This window comes from Narcine bancroftii, chromosome 4 (genome assembly GCF_036971445.1).
Source record: "Narcine bancroftii isolate sNarBan1 chromosome 4, sNarBan1.hap1, whole genome shotgun sequence".
Lineage (NCBI taxonomy): Eukaryota > Metazoa > Chordata > Chondrichthyes > Torpediniformes > Narcinidae > Narcine > Narcine bancroftii.
The window spans coordinates 28,529,242-28,537,731 of NC_091472.1; the positions used below are offsets into that span (position 1 = coordinate 28,529,242).

Genomic DNA, 8,490 nt, shown 5'->3' on the forward strand with positions numbered 1-8,490 from the left:
TTGTAAAATAACTTCCATGAACTTGAAACATTCTAAGAGACATTGACAAATGATTTTCAGGTTTCACAAATGGTTGCAGATGAGTCAGTGAGACTATTAACTGTCAGAGATCATGTCAAAATTCCATTTTCTCCTAAATTACATAAATAATGTTCCAAGGTTCAATAATTTTAACCAATTATTATTTCTAAAAAGAACTTGAATTTACACACAATCTTTTAGAATGCCCTAAGACATGAAGGACTTTGAAGAAATGACCAATCAACATGCAAACTCTTGGAGTCTTTAGGTTACAATCTCCACACAATTTTTTTTTGTTACAAACAAGTCATGGAAATTGAGTTATCATTTACAGATCTTAGGGCCTTCAACTGGAGAGGTATTCAGGAAAATTGTCTCCAAACAATACACCATTTAACAAACACAATGACAACACATGCTTCAGCCAATTCTTCCATCCTTTTCTGCAGTTCACTTCCAAGTCAACATTAAAAGGCCAATGCAGAGTCCTGAGTAAAAGTTTCAGTTAGATTAACTGTTGATACAAGGTCCAGTTACTTATCAGAATTATGGATGATTTTACATAGGTTGTATTGAGTCTCTCTGATTGGGGGATTAGATTTTTGAGTTTATTTTATTGGACAGTAAGAAGATCCAGAAATCACTCATTGAGGTGCACTGATCCTGCCCCAAACTAAGTGCCAGACAGGAGGGCTTGAGAAGCACCAGAATTTTTGCAGTTTGAAGATACTGATAGTATAAGGTTACAGGGTGGCATCAAATGTAAGAAATGTGAAAACTGAGCTAGGCTATGTCCTTGTTGTTTGCAAAATCTTCCTGTGGAAAACAGGTCAGCAAAAATACCAAAAATACCATACTCTTATCCAGGGTAATAACCGTTGGTATAGGGCTTGTGTATTTTAACTCTTGCTCAGGCCCACTCTTGGTCAAACCACACATCTGGTCTGCACTCCAGACCCCACCATCAACGGCACAGCAGGTCCAGCTCCAGATCCCAGCTGTGGCCGCTCACCCAGTCCACGCCTTAGGACACATTCTCACAAGTTTGGAATCCTCGGAATAAACTTGACGTGAGGCTTTGTGCAGGCATTGCAAGTGCAGAAGCTGACAGAGGGTGGCACGGATTGTATACTGATTAGTGCAATGCTGATACAGCGCCAGCGATCGGAACATGGGTTTAAATCCTGTGCTGCCCGAAAGGAGTTGGTACGTTCTCCTGTGTCAGTGTAGGTTTCCTCGGAAAAGAGTGGGAGTTGTAGGTTTCATTGGGCAGTTCAGGCTCGTGGGCCAAAGTGGCCTGTAACCATGCTGTAGGACTAAATTTTTTAAAAATTAAAACAGCTGTGGATAATGCGGACAGAATGCACGCAACTACCTGAAACAATGGCATGCAATACAACGCAGAATAACAGTATTAGGTTCTCCATGAGGATGCAATGTTGATCCAGGGGTTGAAAGTAAAACATCATCTGCAATTTGGAGGTTACATTTGTCAGCAGTTGATCAAAAAAAAAGGGATGTGAGCTGAAAGGAAAATAAAAATCAGTGAAATACAAAACTTCCTTTTCTTCTAAATATGATATGTATTCAAAAAATGAGACAGGTAGTGGAAAATGCAGCCTTGGACTGTGGTGAATGTGGTGGTTTGTCTGGAGTTATAATTTTTTTAAGGAAGAGGCAGTTAGAGTTGTGGTAAGTATGTGTACCTTTAAGAACTGAGAGCATTATATTTTAATACATCACTGTACTAGGTATTGGCATTAATTGAGAGTTTACTGATGTCAATATGTCTTGTTGATAGTCCTACCCCTCTTAATTGCCAATGCATGCAAGAACACATAAGAACCTATATTCACTGCATCAAAGTGAGCCTTTTCCCCTTTAAGCCAATGACCACAAATATACTTCAATGCAACTAAGTCTGAACATTCACCATTCATACCCAACTGAGGAGCAGATAACTATAGAATTGTGTGGCATATATAAAGCTTTTGACCTTCTGCACTTGCTTTTAGCATAATCACATGGATCTTTACTTACCTCGTAGTAAATAATTTATCAGAATGGTTGTCTACATTACCATGTCCATTTCCTTTAAGAGAATGTAGACACATCATATAATTATGACAAATAGCTGTGTATTAAGTGTGCTACAAATCTCAATGAACTATGTCTAGAAGTAAAGATACACTGTTACTTCATGCAGAATCCTATTAAATCATTTATGTAAAAGATGCGGTCTGCTTGGAAATAGATAGTTTTCATTTAGCCTGAATTCCTTAAAATTTTTCCACACCAAGAATATATATAATTCATGACCCTGAGCTGTTGGTTAATTTTCATTTCAAAATCCCTGGATTTTATGAAAAAATAATTCTCATTTTTTTTAAATTTATTCAGGGTTGGCTGATAAAGAGAAATTTTTGTGTTAATTTATCACCAGAAGAAAGAAATCCACTTTAGTTTCCATCACAGAAAACTTTCAATTTGCCAAAATGATTGACATCGAAACAACTAATAAGTTAAACTCCCAGTATCCGGCACCTACGGGGATTGCAGATGCCAGATATGTAAATTTTCCACTCGACTGAGACACTTACCATGTCTAATTAATACACCTGCATTAAGAATAAACAGTTTAAAAGACAAATGGCAGTGCAACATTTAAACTAATTTGAAAAAAAATCAGTTCACTTTAATCTTGTAACTTACAACATTTAAATTTAAATTTGAATCGCTGACACTGGTGCTGTAGTGGCATTGCACTAACTGCTACACTAACAATGCTACCATGATAAATAAACCCTCCCTCCCCCAGGTTTACAGAAAAAGGCTTACGAATGTGCTAAATACTAGAAAAGACTCTTACTAGGCAGGGTCAGGGAGACATTTTGGGAGTCACCCCAGAGGTGAGCAGCATCAGCTGGCCCTTCATTCTGGGAACCACTATTTTATTCAAACACAACTTTATTGAAAACTTTATTCCAAGAGCTGCTGTGGGTGGGGCATGTCCGGGCCACTCCGCTGGCTAAATGTTTGCTCCCATCTTCACCAAGGGGTTGGGTGTGGCTTCAGAAAACATTTCCTTTTACAATGTTAAATATTTATTTATTTAGTCTTATTTATTTTAATTTTTATATATATTTCCTCGATTTTTTTCCAGTTGGTTGGATTGCAGATTGCTTCAATTCCAGATACTGGGGATATTAATGTACATGTTAAATTGACACCTCAGTTCAATGATAAGTTTTTGCCCATCCCTAATTTCTGTTAAGAAGATGGCAGTGGGGATACTCAGATTAAATAGCTGAAGCAATGGAATAATTAGGAATTAAATTAAATATTTAGGAATTCATGCAAATAATAATTTGAAGAATTTATATAAATTGAATTATTTACCATTTCTTAAAAAGATGAATATATTCCCAAGAATATAATATATTTTCCAAACATTACCTACTTTAATGCCTCAATCTTTTTTCCACAACTGAATAAACATATAAGGAAATTCCTCTGGAAAGGTAAAATGTCAAGAATCTCTTTAGAGAGATCAACATGGAGATATGAATTAGGAGGCTTACAGCTTCCTAATTATAAAAAAAATATGATAGTTCGGTGTAAATTAACATTCTTACATCTTTTTTTGAAAGGAAAGAAAAATCAGCATGGGTTAAAATAGAAATGAATAAAATTGGAGATAGAGAGAATCAGAAGAATTTATATATAAATGGGATGCAAGATTGATGGTTGGAGAAAAAGTAGCAGCACGGTTGAAACATCTGATTAATATGTGGAATAAAATAAATTATGAAATTGGTGTAAGAGAGTATATGAGTATATACTGAATCACCTAAGATGCTTCTAATGCAAAATTCCCTTATATCTTTTTTCAAAAGTCAATCAATTTTCAGACATTTGGTTTTGTAAGGGGATTATAAATGTTGAAGATTGTTATAAAAGAGGTCAATTAATGACATTTAAACAATTGAAAAGTAAATATGGAATACCTCAAAACACCCTCTTTCAATTGAGATCATATTTGACAAATTTACCTCTGTAATATATTCCTTACTACAATTTGGAACTCCTAAATGTGGAGTTCATAAATCAAGACAGAAGTGGGAATTGGATCTAAATGTCACATTTGATGAGCAAAGATAAGTGGATCTTTGCAGGGATTGCATGACTAATACTATAGATATAGATTAGTTCAGTATAATTTCCCACATCAGCTATATCTTACACTATAAAAATTAAATAGGTTAAAATCAGACTTAGTAAATCAATTTTCAGATGTGGTGAAGAAATAGGACCTTTTTTACATTCAACTTTGTCTCGTTCCAAGGTAAGACCTTTTTGGCTGTATTTAGGAAACTTTGTAGAAAAAGTTATAGGTGTCGTAGTTCCACAAAAATCCAGATTTACTTTTATTAGGAAATGTTGAAGGAACAACAGCTAAATTAAAATGATCAATATGCCAATTAGAATTTGTTAAAATTGCATTAGTGGCAAGAAAATGTATTGCAGTTACTTGGAAATCAGACCAATTTTTTTTAGCAGGGGAGGTGTTACAGAGTTCTCTGTTGTGTATTGACCTATGTGTTGTGTGGTTTTATGTTAAAAAAAGTGACAGTTTGCCTTAGAGAGAAGATAGACTGCTGAGAGAGTGGGAGACGGACTGGACATTTTCTGACATATTTATTAAACTCCTGAAAAATATCTCTGAGACAATGGTATGGGCAGTGATTGAAAGAGATATTTTACTCTTGGAAATATATTCAGTTTAATACAATTAACTCTTCCCATTAGTGTTCTAGGTAAGGCTGTCCATCTGTTTAGATCTTCTTTAATCTTTTTGAGCAATGGTAAATAATTCAATTTGTACATTATTTTTATTATCTATATGCATTCCTAAACATTTTATCCCATTTGCTGGCCATTTAAATGGGGTATCTCTTTGACACTGAATATAATCTCATCCTGTAAGAGGAAGGATAATTGCCTGAAAAGTACTTCCAACCATCTCATAATACTTCTGTTTAGTTTTTAGTTATCTCTTTTTCCATTCTATGTCAGAAATAAAACTTCTCACACATGAGTCTCTTTAAAACTGATGACACGACAAGCTTTATTTACAAGTCTGCAGAGTTGGACTCAACTGGTTTCTCACCAGTTAAGCCCCGATACATACAGTGCATTGATTTTTATACCCTTATTGTTTGCCCTTCCCCTTCTTATTAATACTGTTTTAATTGGTTAGTATTACAAAAGCATTCTAAGTATAACTGCATTTTTAATTATCACGTTCGTTACGTACGCTGTGAACTCTACATACACTAAATTCTGTTTCTCACCCTTCTTATGGTTCCCATACCGGGAGTCGAACCCGGGCCGCCTGGGTGAAAACCAGGAATCCTAACCGCTAGACCATATGGGAGTTGAGTCCAACTCTGCAGACTTGTAAATAAAGCTTGTCGTGTCATCAGTTTTAAAGAGACTCGTGTGAGAAGTTTTATTTCTGACATTCTATATGTATTATATTCAAGATTTTTTATGAATAAGTTGTCTATATTTTTCTTAACATCCCCTCATTTGCATGTCTTTTTCTAAGTTAGTTATTTCATTTTCCAATTTTTTCACCTCTCTTGTACATTCCTTTTTAATTTTAGAAGTATAACATAATTTGTCCTCTTAAATATGCTTTCAAGGGATCCCATATAGTAAATTTATTGATAGTTGTATTGCAGTTGGTCTCAGATGTCTGTCCATAGCCTTATGTACCATCCCACCCTAACCACACAAAGATTGGAGGAACAACATCTTATTTTCCATCTGGGCTCCCTCCAGCCAGATGGCATTAACATCAACTTCTCTGTTTTCGGAGCATGGCAAGATGGCGTAGAGTCTAGACGTGTAATCTCGACCTCTCTGGCCCGACTTTTAAGAACCCATTTTTAACTCTTTGTTTTTAAGTTTAAACTTTTTTAAAAACTTAGTTTAAAGTATCAAGGAATTGTCATGGCTACTAATGGTAAAAAGATTAAACCTCAACTGCAGAAGAAACTACATTTTCGGAGTGTTGAAGATTCAAGACCTGAAAAAACTGCTATGACTTCAGATTTGCTTTTCTCCATCTTGAAGTCACAAAGATTGCCTGTGGGAGCTGAAAAAAAATGATTACTAATTACCAGGAGAAGGATATCACCGCAATTACTTGTTCTCAGGAGGAAGGTGCGTGTTCCCAAGAAGTGGATCCTGATTCTGGCAGTCTGCCAACGGCAGAGGGAGTCGCAGAAAAATGAATCCATTGTTTGAAACCACTCAGGCAGTACTTCGGTCTGAAGAGCTTGATCTTATCCGTGAGTTCTTGAAACAACAGCGAGTTGTAGGGGGAGATCAGCATCAACCCCCTGAGGAAGTCGGGATGTCGTCGTTGGGAGTTCAAACTCTCAGTAAGACTGTTAAAGTGCCTGCTGTTGAGCTGCAGCAGGAGTTGCTGTTATCTGGTTCTGACACTATCTTAAAGAAAACAGGGTCGGGTCTTTCTGAACTACAAGTTAACCTGTTAAGTACCATTACTCAGCCGATATTGCAAGAGTTAGCTCAAATGAAAGATAGTATGAAGTCAGAATTCACTACAGTTAATACACGAATGGAAGTATTTTCTGAAGATTTTTTAAAAATTCAGTCTGCTTTTTCGGAATGTAAACAGCAAGTGGCCTCTAATACAGAAAAAGTGATGGTTGTGGAAAAATCCGTTAAAGAATTGCGAGAACGTGAAAAGGAGTTAGAGAGGAAAGTAGATTATTTGGAGAATCAAAGTAGAAGGAATAATGTGAAGATTGTTGGTTTGTCGGAAGGTATGGAAGATCAAGATCCTCTTCGTTCTTTTACAGAATGGATCCCACAATAATTTTTCTCTGGAGGCTTGGTATTGGAAAGAGCTCATAGAGCCTTAAGAAGAAGACCTCCACCTGATCAATCACCGAGACCCGTGATAATTCGATGCTTGAATTATTTGAACAGAGAAATTATACTTCATCTAGCAGTGCAAAATGCGAGACAATGACAAGCTCCGTTAATGATTCAGAATAGTAGAGTTTTTTTTATCCTGATTTGAATCAAGAGGTTATTCAACGTCGGCGTCGATTTAATCCAGTTAAAGAAGTTTTGTGGCGTAAAGGTTATAAGTCTACTTTTCATTATCCAGCAGTGTTGAATGTGTTTTGTGGAAACTTTCAATCTCGGTTTTTGAGAATGATCGCGATGCAATGATTTTTGCTGATTCGTTGCCAGATGTATGAGGATCAAGATGTAGTCCACCATTGACCCCTAAAGAAAAATCTGGTTGTTCTGGAAATGGAAGAAATGGTAGAAATGGGAGAAATGGGAATGGAAAGAGTCTAATTTCTCCTGAAATGGGGTCATTGAGTTTGGAATCTCTTGGATGAATAGAAGAACTTACTTATTCTTACTTTATTTTTATGTCATTATGATATCTTGTTGTTATTCTTTGTTTGGCAGGGGAGGGAGAGATTTGCTCTATGCTCTATTAGTCATCAGCCACTGGTGGGTGATCCACACCCAAGTTTGGTTTAGGGATTACTACCTTTGGGTAGTTTTTTTGGGGTTTTTTTTTTACTTTACCTTTTTTCCTTTTTTTTAATTTTTATTTTATTTAGATTTTAATTTGTGGTTTCTTTTTCTCCTATTGGAGGGCCTATTTATGTTACTTTGAGTTTTTATATATAGAGATTATTAGTTCTTAGTAATATTAGTAGATATGTCAAAGTTGAGGTTTGCTACTTTTAATGTTCGATGTTACTTTTAATGTTCGAGGCTTAAATACACCAATTTTTGTTTAGATGGAATTTAAAATTGCTACAGCAATATAATCTGCCTATATGAAAACATTTAATGAAGTTATGGACAAAGAAAAAGAAAATGATAGATATTGGTGAATTGTCGGCCTTGACTCCATTGTATAATAATCAACTTATTTCTTTCTCAATACATAATCGAAGTGTATTACATTGGAGATTTAAAGTGTGGAAAATTTGGGAGATTGTTTTAAAGAAGGTAAAATTTTTATCTATTGATCAGATGAGGGTTAGTTATGGTATTAATAAGAATTCTTTGGTTTTTTTTATTATCGAATTTGATCTTTGGTAAAGCATGTGTTTGGTAGAGATATGATTTTACCTGAAGGGTTATATTTCAGTTATGTATTAAATATTACAGGATATAAATTTCAACTTGCTTTTGTATATTTAGCATTATCCGTAATGAAAAAATGTATTGTTAGTATGTGGAAAGATACAAATATTATTGATATTAATAGATGGCATAATGAGATGAAATATTGTTTAATAGTGAAAAAAATCACATATGTTTTTTGTGATAATTATAGTATTTTTTGTTGATGGGTGGTTGTTATATCAAGAATATTTGCATTTTGATTTGCATTGA

The 8,490-nt window shown here is 35.0% G+C and overlaps 1 non-coding gene across 1 annotated transcript; it reads right to left on the reverse strand.

Moving 5' to 3' along the window:
• Nucleotides 1-5,386: 5,386 nt before the first annotated feature.
• On the reverse strand, nt 5,387-5,458 carry trnae-uuc (transfer RNA glutamic acid (anticodon UUC)). Its single transcript has one exon. It is a non-coding gene; the product is annotated as a tRNA-Glu (tRNA).
• Between the last annotated feature and the right edge of the window lie 3,032 nt (nt 5,459-8,490).